This window comes from Gallinula chloropus (assembly GCF_964237585.1).
Source record: "Gallinula chloropus genome assembly, chromosome: 2".
NCBI lineage: Eukaryota > Metazoa > Chordata > Aves > Gruiformes > Rallidae > Gallinula > Gallinula chloropus.
In genome coordinates this window covers 139,216,722-139,229,901 of record NC_140086.1, presented here as the reverse complement: position 1 = coordinate 139,229,901, position 13,180 = coordinate 139,216,722, and positions in this window count along the sequence as shown.

Here is a 13,180-nt window from a genome sequence, read left to right as displayed (position 1 = left end):
TGGTTTCATGTGGCCTTGGACAGACGGCCGCCCGGCCGCGGCGCTGGAGCAGTGCTTCACCTCGCCTCAAGCCGGCCGCCGCGGAGCTGAGGCCCGCTGACCCCTGCGGGACCCGCCAGACCCTTTTTTGGAGGGCGGTGTGTGCCAGAAACAATGCCCAGCAGTGCCCGGAGGTGTTCCCTCGCCCCCCGCCCAGCCTTTTTGGGCGGGAGACCCTCTCGGCAGTGCCCGGGACTAGGGGTGTTGGCTGCCGTCTGTCCTCTTCCGATTTTCCAAAATTCACTTCAGTGCACCACACAGTTTAGGAGGGGTTGGCCTGCTTCCTTGTCGGAGTTGAGGTTTAAACACCGTCCGCACCTGTAGCACGTCTGATGGCTGGGGACATGGGGACATAGTTACATCGAACTTATCTCTGGTGGGGTTTTTTGTGGTTCTTTTGGGGTTTTGGGGTTTTTTTTTAAGCCCCCCTTGTTGGGGATGAGGGTGGCGGCGGAACGGGGCCGCTGCCGGCGCTGCCCGGGGCGCCCGGCTGCTGCTCCCGCCGCCTCCTGCCCCGGCCGCCCCCTCGCTGCCGGGCTGCTGCTGCCTGGGCTTGGCAGGATCAGGAAATACGGGCTCCGTGAAGAGCCTCATCGGAATGAAACGCAGCGTTCCGATTTCTCTCCCCCTCCCTTAATTATATCCATAAGCTGGCTCTTCGGTTGGGAAACACTGGAGCCGTTGCCATTCCCCTGAATTTTAATTCATTGACATTTAATTCACTGCACATTATGAGGGTGTGATTATTTTTCCCAGTAGTAAAAACAAAGGAAAACAGAAAACCAGAATGTTTAAGCACTCTTGCGGGACTTGAGACCAGAAAGAGCCTCCGCTGTCTTTCCCCCCACCCCCCCCCCCCTTTTTATCGGTACCGTAATAACACTGCATACTACAAAGATAAGAGACCATGTGTGCAGTGTATCTACTGCCTTGTATGCTCCTGGGTGTGTGGGATTGTGCTTCTTAATACAAAAAAAAAAGGTTAAAAAATAAAATTGTAACTTCCACCAGATGCATTTGAATATTTAGATCTCTGTATGAAAAACAGCAGAATGCTTCTCTCCTGATTGTATTTGTTTAAACTTTTTTTATATTACAAATGCCTGTATTTAGGTTCATAAACATTATCTATGGCTACCATACCCTGAAATGCAAAATTATTTGAATTTGGTATGCATTTATTTCTGTTCATTATCACAAGATCATCTATATTTATAGAGGAATAGAAATTTATATATATTAAATACCATATTTTTAATTTCTCTGAAATAAATTGAGGTTTTGTACAAAACTATCTCGTCCCTTTACGTATTCCTCTATCTCACATGCTGTGTGAAAAGCTGTGTATATGCTACAAGATGTGTGGGATTCCTTTTTTCTTATGTTGAGTTCACAGTAACAAGCTGGAATTCAGTGCAGGAATTCATTGTGCATTTTGGTTTTTATCTCTGGGCCCGTCTAGATTAATCCTTCAAAAGAAGTAATGTAAACTTCAAGATCTCTGACAGGGTATGGTCGGTGGTGTGAAATCCAAGAAGAGATCTGCTATATGGCAAGAGAAGAAAGAAGCTCACCAGTTCTTTTTTTTTTTCTTTTTCTTTTTTTTTGGTTAAAGAAAAGGGTTCTCTCAACTTAGCCTTTCTTCTCCCTTTCCTATTAAAAAAAAAAAAAAAAAGATTTTCTCATTGCTCTGAATGACGCTCAGACTATGTTGCAATATTGTTAGAATATTTTAATGAGTAAAATAGTTTTGTTTTCCTGAATTTGGAATGTTTGGTTAATCCAGAGTTAAATGATATGTTTATGGAAGCATTTCAGCTTTATGGAAAGTACACACATTCTTAAACCTTTCAACACAACACATACTTTTTTTTTTTCCCCCTAATTCAAAGTGCCATTTCTTCAGAAAGACCAGCTAATTGAGACTTGATTTCTGATTTCCAGTGTTCTAAGCTAGTACAGCATTTCGTTCTGTAGATCTGGAGGGTGATGTTCATGATTTTTGGCTCATTTACTTTCTCCTAATCGTGACGCATTAACAGCCATAGAAAAGTAAGGGAAGCTTAAAAAATCCTCTAATGAGGGTGAGACAAGAGGGCAGGCTTTTTTTCTTTTTAGAATTTTTGTTTTACATAAACTTAGCTCCCCTTTCTCAGATACTTTGCTTGTTTGTTTTTTTTTTTTTTTTTTTTTTTTAGGGGGTGATATTTTAGTATTTAAAGTTGTACTGATCAGCAGTCGGCTAATGACCTGAAGTACAAGCCATTCAATTTCAGTTGCAATGGAATTCTTTTTGGTCAGTGTACAATTACCTTTGAGCCATTTTGACTGATCTGTTTCCTTGCAGCTGAATATGTGTGATTCATTTATGTATGGGAGAGCACATTTATTTGTAATAGAGACTTTGTATTTATGGTAGGTACTGGGGACCAATTTTTAAAAAATACTTTTCAGAGGTGAGTAATGGAAATAAAATGTTAATATTTGCTGTTCATGATTTGCAGCAGATATAGATCCCCTTCATTTCTTTGGGAATTTTTAATAGTTTGCGGAGCTGAAGCTCCATGCTCAATCTGGATTATTTTAATAAATATACTAGAGAGCACAATATCATTTAAAATCATTTAAAAGAACAACCCCCTGCTTTTTTGTTTGCTAATTCTTGTGAATTTTGACAATGCAGTAATTTCCAAAGGTCACAGCCATTACTGAGTGCTCTGGTGCCTCTGTATGACTTGCCTACCTTTTTATACTTCTTATTTCTCAACACATAGTGGTATTTGAGACCCTTTATTAATATGATACAAAGGTGTCTTTTGCATGTGCATATTGCAGTCATTACTAAGTTTTACTTAATTGTCAAAACGAAATCTACCCATTGCTCTGGGGAATTAATATAGGAATTTTTTTTACAGCACAGTCTGTATAATTGATGTGCCATATTTACCAGAGAAGATACTGCTGCATACGACACAGTGTTGCCCAATTCTCTTGTCCCTGACAAGAAGGATAATGCAAGAATGAAACTGTGATATAACAAAGTTTGCTGGGCTAGGAGTACTTGTTAAGGCATTCCTTAGTCAACAGCTTTGCTTTCTCTCATGGGATATATTTATAGCCTGAAATGGAGGGGCACTGGAATCAGCATTCCCCTGAAGAGGGGCTGTAGCCTGGAGAGCCGGGGGTGCTGATTCACAGCTCATCCTTCAGTAACAGTAATGCTTTTTAATGTAGTGGCAAATTTGTGGTATTGGAACGAAATGATATGCTGTTTCCATAACAAATCCTATTGGGAAGGGGAAGGATTTCTGGTTTGTTCGTGTAGTAACGCTCCAAATTTCTGGTATATGCATATACTTTTAGAAGTGTTTTGGTTCTTTATTTGGGTGTCAAGGCAGCATTCTGGTGGACCTGAATTCTGCCCTCTGGATGATGCCCACCCTTCCGCTGCCGTCTCAGTGCTTGTTGTCAGGCACCAGTACAATTAGAGGTGGTGCTGAGGGTTCCATTCATTTAAATGGACAGCATTTGTGTTTTTGTACTATTCAAAGGGATGATAACTAGGCACGAGAAGAGGCTGCTGTGTAAGTACAGGAGTATTATTTTTCAGAATGGACTGCAGGCTGTCATGGACCAAAGGCCTCACCATTCTTCTGCTGCTCCCAGCTACAAGAGACAGCTTCCAGACCAACACTGGTCCTCCTGAAAAGGTGTGCACCCTGCAGCTGGCCAGAGAAAGCAATCGTGGGTTTGGTGTGATCCGCATAGTTGAAGCAATAATTATTGAGGGTAATCTTGCAAAAAGTTTGCATTTGTATGATGTAGCTCCTCCATCCCCATGCTGGGTGGCCTCAGAAAGAGCATCAGCTAGCATGAACAGCTGACAGGTAAGAGGTTAAATGCTTACCTGCAGAAATAAGGAAACTGAGGTAAGGTTCTATTTTCACCACAAATTGACCCTCTAGTGCTTAAACACTGGAATTGCATTATATTCGATAGATGTTTCCAATGACAGCACTACAGTAGTAGCAATACTGTGCAAATTAGCTCTGAATATCAATCCCCCCACCCCCTTTCCTTTCTGTTGGATTTGTATTGGTTGCTGTTCACACTTGTTGAATCCAGAGCATCATTGCTCTCCATGTTAGCAAACAGAAGAGTGAATGTGTCAGAGGGATTCCGACTTCAAATGTTGCTAGAAAAATGCAAGTCCTTTAGCTGCTTGGTCCCATTAGAAGTGAGGGTTGCTCTTAGGTCCCTAGCTGGGGGCATGGGGGAGAATGTTCTCATGCTTGTAAATCTCTTGCCTTTGTTGTTCATCATGGAGCAAAGGAACTTTGTTTTTCTTGCTTTGGACTGAACCCCTTGCTGCCTGTGTGTTTACAGCACAGAAGTATCACCGGAGAAGTACTTTGCTCTGAAGCTTCTGATGGGGTTTGACATAGTAGTAGCATAATTTTAAAAAAATGGGTTAGTGGGTTTAGGAAGCGAGACTCAGTGACTTAAAACTGAGGCTTTCCTTTTCATAGTTTTAGTTTTTAGAAGTCTCCAAACACTTTAATATGTGAAATAGCTGCTTAAGGACAGACTAAGCACCCCAGGGTTAGGTCCTGGACACATCACAAGCATTACGAACCCCATATTCATTTGAGAGTAGCCCAGTGTCAGTGTTAAATCAGCCTGGATAACACTGTGCCCTGTAAGAAAAAACAAAGGGCATAATTGTACTTATTTGGCAGCAGAAATTCACTCCATACCTTTACTTAGTCATTGGAGGTCACCAAATGGAAAAGCAAATACTGTTTCTGTCATATGGGAGAGATTTCAGTGAATTAGCAAAATAGACCTTAATAAGCAATATATAATTGCAAGTGCATCATTTTCCAGACAAAAGCAGTACCATTTTGATAGTTAAGCCATAGACAATGCTTTTAAAAAATTTAAACACTGTAAGAAAACATGCTGATTTTTTAGACCATGACAACTGTGTTTCAAATCTCAACTTGTGTTTAGTCTAAACTTCCAGTGTAACCACATCAGAGAGTCTTCCAGGCATGAGGTCATGCCCTTGTTTGCATTCAAATCAGCAGCATTAAGTTGCTTATCTTGAGGGTGAATAAATAAACTCTAGTCTTCTACTCAGACAACACTTAATGAAAACCCACATTCAGCCATGGACCTTGTGTGAAATGCTGTTGGGTTAAGACTCCACAAGCCTTGCCCAAGCATCCCAAGGCTTTGTTGCAGTGCATGAAAGTGTTGGATGTGCTGGAACTGCACTACGGTGCAACCTTTGCAATAACCAGTAAACGCCAACATAAGCACAGTGCGTTGGGAGGCTTGTGGCAGCCCCCATAATAAACTATCTACAAAATAACTTCAGAAATATTGAAGTGATAGACTCCTATTTGCCATTAGCTGTCTTTTGGATAGTTACATTACTAATGGTCTGCAATGTTTAATTAGGCGTTATCGGAGTCTGATGTATAAGAAATAACTACCTACCCTCTGTCAGTAGCACAGTGCAGTAGGTGGAACTTGCCCACGTGATGATATCACCACGATCCCTTTGAGTGAGCGAAAACAGTGGTTTTGTCTAGTTCTAGTACAACTTGGCTAATATTAATTACTTGCTACAGCACAAATTTAAAAATCAGTTATCATGGGGTAGTTTGATGACAAAGATCATAAGAAAAATGAAAGTGGCCTGTATCCCTCAGGTGGGATGTCTTGGTGCTGTTTTCTTACAAAGTTGTTTGTGTAAGTCAGATCTTTTATAACTGTTTTACATTATGTGACTCAGTGTCAGTCTTGTTTCTCTGTTTAAGTCAGTCTGACAGTATGACTGATGCTGAGTGACTTGTCATGTTGTCTTATTCATGTTAATTACTACTGCTTTGTTACTGGTAACTTGTTTGACCTCCACAACCACACTACTGAAGTTAAGGACAGAACCTGGTAGCCACAGGAGTGTGCAATCTGTTTACCAAGACAAGAGTTTGTCCATCCTCTCAGGCAGCTTGCCCACCACTGGTTTAGAGCCTGCTGCTGCACCTTGGGTGCCAGACTGTCACCCTCCATCAGAGGTAACGTTTGCTTTCTTCTGCACACTCCACGGATGTCCTGCTGGCAGCAGCACAGCCAGGGCCGTGCTGAATTGGCTGATTTTCCTGGCTGGCTGAGCAATGTGCTGGATCCTTGTGTTTTTTTCCCCCACCTACCTAGGGTGGAGGCTATCCTGGCTGTTCTTCATCCCTGTGTTTGATGGAGGAAGTTACGGGCAGTATGTGCCATTACAACAACCCCAGCTGACCTTCTCTGGCTCGCATTCTGCTGCTTGCTTGCCTGTGCCCTCTCTGATAACCTCACTGGAAGTTGCTTTGCTCTAACCATTGCCAGAATATAACTCAAGCAGATCCCAGTTTATTCTTGAGGGTTCGCCGTGCAGTGTTCATCACACAATCCTTGCTGTCCAAATAGAGAAGTGATTTACTCCCAAGTTGTTTGACAGCTTCTTTATTCATGACATTTTACTGTTAAATACAAGCATAAAGAGCATCCCCAAGGAGCTGATCTTCAGTTAATACTGAGAGTGTAGTGTGCACAAATAAGGATTTTCCACTTCTTCAAATTCACTTATTACTGTGCATTATGATAAATTGGCTCAATGTAAAAGTGAGGAGAAAAGGCTGCAATCACACCTTCATGATTGCCTTCAGGAAAACAAGTGTTTAATTTGTAGCCTTCTCATGTACAAATGTGTCCAAAGAGGAAATAAAATAATGTTAAAAAAGGCCAACACAAAACCCCAAGGTGGACTTTTCAAAATATTTATATAAATGAAAAGAATTGCAGCAGGAGCAACAGCTCATCACAAAGTCAGATCTTGCTATGATCTTGTTAACTTTTCAGTACTTCTTTGTCTGTAATGGTGAAAGCTTCACCTAATTTCTGTGAACAGGGAAGGGAATTAGTAACTTCTTAGCATGAAGCCCTCTGTTAAAAGATTACAAGTAGGTTATTTATTTACTTCTTGATTAAAAAAAAAAAAAGGTTCTAATTCTTAGGGAAATGAAAGACAGTTTTGCAGCATGCCCCAGGGGGTTAGTACTTTGTAGGACTAGGCACTTCACTGCTGCTGCTATTAACAGAAGCAAATGGTGCTCAGCTCCAAAGACCAGAAAATGGGATCTAGCCATTTCCAGTTCGGAGCTGCAACTGGGATGGCTATAACATGGTGTCTGAGCGTAGTGTCTACTACCTGACGCAAAGGCAAAGGTTTGCAGTTCTTGAGTGGTGGAGCATACCAGCCCTAAGTCCAAATGTGACAGCAGATGGAGACCACCATGATAGCCACTGCTAGACCTGTCACTCTTGGTGTGGTGCTGGAGCTGCTGTCCCCCGGTGCTGAGGACATTGCAGGGAGAGAGAAGAATGCAGGAGCCTGGGAAGGCAGGGGCTTGCAGTGTGTGGGCAAGGAGAGATCAGAGAGGCAGAAGGAGGTGGTTGTCTGCATGGGTCAGGTGAACTGGGAGCTATGGCTGTGCTGGCTTGGTACCTCCTCTGCCAAGGGTAGCTGAAGGGCACCATAACTCAGACATGGTAAGGGTGTGGCTCTCCAGAGTGTGCAGAAACCATGGGAAGGTCCTTCAGCATGTGTCCCAGAGCCACAGAAGATGGAGGCAGGGAAATGGCTTTTGCCTCTGTGTTTCTGAATAGCAGCAAGACAAAATCCCATTCTGTGCTTTGGACCAGCAGACCTGGCAGAATGGTCTGCAAAACTTGGGCTGGGGGGGTGGTGGGCTGGGGAGCAGAGCAGGGTGAGGAGCTCAACCTGAGCCAGCCCTCTCTAGATGGCAACCACACAGGTTTCCGCCAGGTATTCAGGTTTTCCTGGATCCTGTTTTCCACTCCAAGATTAAAAATCTCCCCTCAGGGGAGAATGAAAAGGAAATTGTGTGGTAGGCTTTGCTATGTTTCCAGCTGACTTTTTCCATAGAAGTGGGCAGTTGGGCCCAGTGTTTTTTAAGATGTCTTTACAGTATGAGTAAAATCCCGGTTCTGCTGAAGGCAATTGTGAGGCTCTTGTTGGCCTCAGGAGGGCTGTAATTTCATCTTGGCTTCAAAATGTGTTAGGAAGTGTGGAGATCCTGGAGACAGAAAGAGGGAATGTATAAAATAGATTTATCTTCTGAAAGCTGTTCATAGTACTTAATTCATATTATCAGGCTTCAGAATATTTTCAGTGTTTTGTGATCCTATTTATTAAGAGTACGTGGGTACTGTTCAGGGGCAGACATTATCTAAGGATCTGTGACTTCAACATCTCATTCCTCAGTTCTGTCAAAAAAAGAGAGATCGAGATTAGTTTTCAAAAATGAACAGTTATAAAATGCTTGTTTTGATTTTAGGGTCTTTTTTTTAAAACAGAAGTTGTCTTCTCTGTTTGAAATGGGGCTACTTTTACTTCTGCATGTGCTGGCAATCTGAATGTCTAGCAGGTATTTCTACCATCATTTGTTTTTTCCGATTCTTTGTAAAAGTCCTATTTTATACTTGCTCAGAAGTGTTTTCTTCTCGCAGCAGTTCTGGAAATAGCTTTTCTTCGCAGGCGGTGAGAGGATGTGTACCATCCGTGAAGGCAGCCTGGAGAGCAGGCACAGGCAAACTGCAAAACAACATAACTTGTGGAATTAACACTTCACGTCGACACCCATTAAAAATATTCAGAGATTGACTCAGCCTGCCCTTGTTGCACAAATAACATGCTTGGCTCTGACTGATTCAAGATCTTATCTGCTCTCAGCACAAGTTCAGTGTGGAGGGCCTGATCCTGTTCTCATTAACCTCCAAAGCAGTTTTGCTGCTCACTTCAAAGAGAATTACATCAGCAGCGTTTGCAGGGAAGCACACACAGTTCCCATATCTTTTCCCTTTTTTCTTTCTCTCTCTCTCTTTTTATATTCCAAACTACAACAAAACAAAGAAAGGTAGGAAGGAGTCGAAATAAATCTGCTTTCTGTTGAGCAATGTTGCTGCTTGAGAGCTCCGCAAATTGAGAGTGGAATCTATCAAGAGCTGAGATTATCAAGGGTTTGGTTATAGTTGTAGCTGAGCACCCTCAATTCCCATCATCCCATGATAGGAGCCTCACACAGTTTCATGGTGTTTCTTTGCACTTTGCACAATTATTTGCAAAGAACTGGAGCTGAGCAGCTGCGTTCAGCCACCGGTGATGTACCCGTGCCAACAGCGGTGTGTGTGGTGGTCACTGCAGAGGGCTGCGCTACGCCCCCAGGGAAGGTAACCCTGTTCCTCCTTTGTTTTTCCTGTGCATAGCTTTTGAAAAGGAGGAGGCACATCTGAAGGAGGGATGGGATGGAGCAACCACTGGGGATTTTGTTTTCCCGTTTCTTCCAGGCTGTCAGATGAAATGGCAGAATGAATTCACCCATATTTTGCCTTTTTAGTTTTGTTGTTTTGTAGAAGAAAAGCCTTGTGATTCTACAAATACGCTGCTTCCTATCGGGGAGGGAGCAGCAAGGATGTCATTCAGCCATTCAACATACTGCAAGTGTTTTAAAAAAACTCCTTGTGCTGGAAGAGCATGGCACCACAAATCCATCGCCTTCCATGGTGTACATGAGCAGAGACTGCCCCTGTGTCCAGAAGAATCCTCCCTGCCCATGGAGACCCAGAAGGACTCCTTGCCTTTACCATCCCCTTTTCTCCATCTCCAGGCACCTGCCTTGGTTCAGATGCTGTTCTCTGCCGCATGCATGTTTGTCCCGGAGGAAGCCAGACAGGATCATCTGCTGCTATCCTATGGTAATGAGGTGGTGACAAGCTGAGATAGCTACTCCCATTGTCTGACAACTTTTTCACTTCCATTTAAAGTGTCTTGTATCCCCATTTCCTGTGCTCTGAAGGTCGCTTACCTGGTTTCAAATGTTTGAAATCATCCATTGTGGGGGATGCTCTTGCTGTCCTGAGGGAGTGAACATGAACCAGCTTGCTTCTAGTCTTTGAGGTTTTTCCCCCCTGCCCTACTGTTGCCCTGTTTGATTCTCAGTCGCCTTGCCAACTCCTTGCCACGCCAGAAGAGAGCTTCCTTACCCCCATGCTGGAAACACCCACTTCCCTCCTGGCTGTGGGCAGGCATCCCTCCAAGCTGTTTCCTTCTCACTTTGGCAAGTCATCTTAACACAAGAATCAGGGCAAATGACATGTGGGGACATGAACCTCTACATTTTTCTCCACCAAAACTGCCTCAGCCACTAGAAACTTTGCTGTCTCCAGTGGGTCTCTATGAGTGTCACCATCTTGGCCAGTATCATTCTCCACAAGTAGTCTTTGAAATGCAATGGGAGTCTGAGTGCAGAGCTCAGTGTGCCCAGTGGGACTTTAAGTCTGGGTCCACATGTCTGCTCAAAGGCAAGGACAGTGGGAATAAGACTCAGGTTTTCCATATCTCCCTTGTGTTTCCTGACAAATAGGGTCTTCTGAGCATGTGTCCTCTCTTTTTTTCCACAAAGGAACTACTGAACATCTTAGGTTTCTCATAATGCAAGGTAGGAAGAAGATTGAAATTTTAAAGTTTCAGGAGACAGGTAGGTTCTTTACTGAGAGGGTGGTCAGGCACTGGAACAGGCTCCCCAGGGAAGTGGTCACAGCACCAACCTTGGCTGAGTTCAAGAAGCATCTGGACAATGCACTTATTCATATGCTCTGACTTGGTTGGTCCAGTGTGGAGCTAGGAGTTGGACTTGGCGATCCTTATGGGTCCCTTCCAACTCAGGTTATTCTATGATTTTCTGATTTCCCAAGCATCATGACAAGTGCCTGGTGCTTAGCTCTTGAGTTTGACCCTTGCACTCAGCAAGGTGTCAGAAGAACCCAAAAAATCTTTCTGAAGTGCACTGGTGAATTTTCACATGGTTAATATGGAGACAGGCATACACTTCTTACAGTAAAATTGCTGAATGAGAGAAACATCCAAAGGTTTTGGTGGAAGTCCTGTTACTTGAAGCCTTTAAATCCAGATGACCTATCTTCCCTAAAGATGAGCTCTTGCACACCATCAAATGCATTTGATGCAACTATAACATACAAATTCTGTGAGTTTTTTGAGGCAAAATGCTTAGTTACATAATTGTAAATGTACCTTCTGGACTTAAATTCTGTCAATGGCAGCTGGAGGAGTTCACCTGAGCCTTCTCCTGCACTGACTACATTGCCTGGCATTCAGAAATTGTTTGGATGGTTCTTCTCCGAGTTCCTCTGGTGGACATCGTCAGGGAGGATCATAGGGAGTCCCGGAGAGTGACCTAATAACTGGTATGAGGACTGGCAGCGGCAGCATGACTACCAGGTGCCACACAGCTCAGCAGGTAGGTGGAAATGCTGCAAAGGTGAGCAAAGACACAAGCCTTGCCCTGCTGCCACTGCGCCCCTGTGGAGTGCAAGGGGTGGAAGATGTAAAGGAGGACAGTGCACAAACTTGACAATAGCTCGGTAAGAAAGCCTTGGTGTTTTTCTGCTGTGATCCCCCTGTGAAAGAATTATTTTAGATAATCACAAAAACATGTCCTGTGGCAGAACCCAATCCTTACCACCTCTGAGTCTGTTTAGAAGATGACATGCTTTTGGCAAGTGCTTCAATAGCCACTGAAATGCCCAATGCATGTTAACGATCTAACCAATAAGTTATAGGTTCCTATTTTTTTTTGATTCATTGAAGAACATTGACAAAACTGCAAACACATGTTTCTGCTGCTAAAGCTTAGCCTTATCACAGTTTGAAAATGTGGAAAATCAATTACATGCTTTGAATTACTCCCTTTATTGCTATAAAAGAATTTCTTCATTCTTTCAGGGTAGTGTACACTTGGTAACATCTACCACTAACAGGCTGTTAGGACTTTCTGCTAAATTAATACACTACAAGTAAACTAAACAGAAGGCCAGTGGAATGCTAAACATCCACTTTCTCCTCTGTTGTGGCTGTGCCGCAGCTTGGGAACCCTCAGCCTTGTTGCTACAACATCTGGACAACATTTGGGGCTGTCTCTCAAGTGCACGGGTGTGCACCTCCAGTGAATTTTAACTTTCAACATCTCTCTGCCTCTAATCTATATTTAATGTTTCATGACTAGTAGTCAAAGATACTTCAGTTAAATATCAGGTTGGAATGAAAATGATCCTTGGGAAAACACTAATTTTCAGCATTCGCCAGCAAAGTATCTGTGACAGAGATGTTCCCTGGAGATTTGTAGCCCATTCTCTCACAGTAATAATAATTAAGACTCATGATTACTATGCCCACATAATCAAAGATCGCTTCATAAAATGTACTCCCTAAAGGGACAAATTCCCTGCTCCTAACTGGATGTCAGTCAGAGGGATCAGCACCCCCAGGGATCTGGAGTCTTTGCTTGCCCTTTTCATTACCGTGTTGTTAGCATTGTGTTACTTCATATTCTTCTCAATGCAAATGAGTAGGTAATCATGTGTAAATCGTGCCCTCCAGAAGGCACATGTGGTGAGTTTTTTTCCCCAAATCTACCACAGGGATTTCTCACATGGAACATAATTACATCTCTGCCATATGGGCTCATTTATATTCTATTACAGGTTAAGCTAATACGACTCAGAAATATGCTAAAAATACCTCAAAGTATTTTGAGCACTGTCAAAACACTTGTCATTTCTTGCTTGCCTGTTTGATTGTGAATGACTTTATATTTATTTAGAGATCTGCAGTGCCAAGTAACCTCAGAAAAACAAAATTGGGCCAGTTCTGTGCTGCCCGCTCTCCAAAAAGATATTTTAAATTCTCTCCCATGACATTTTCTTTCAGCAATGGCAGATAGATCAGTGAGCAATGAAACTGAAAAGCCTCTAAGACGGATTTACCTGAAGCAACACCTCTGTGGGTTTTCAATTTCCCAGGAGGAAAGGAGTGTGTGTTTCAGTTGTATAGCTTTGTCATAATTAGGCTAGACCAGGTCTGTGTTTGATGTAATTACTTTGTCCTGACAGAGCTATACTCACACTTTATCCATAATAGAAGCACAGAGCTCTCTACCCATGGAGGAAAGGCTATTGTGGAAATGATGGTAACCCAAAAAATGATGGTAAG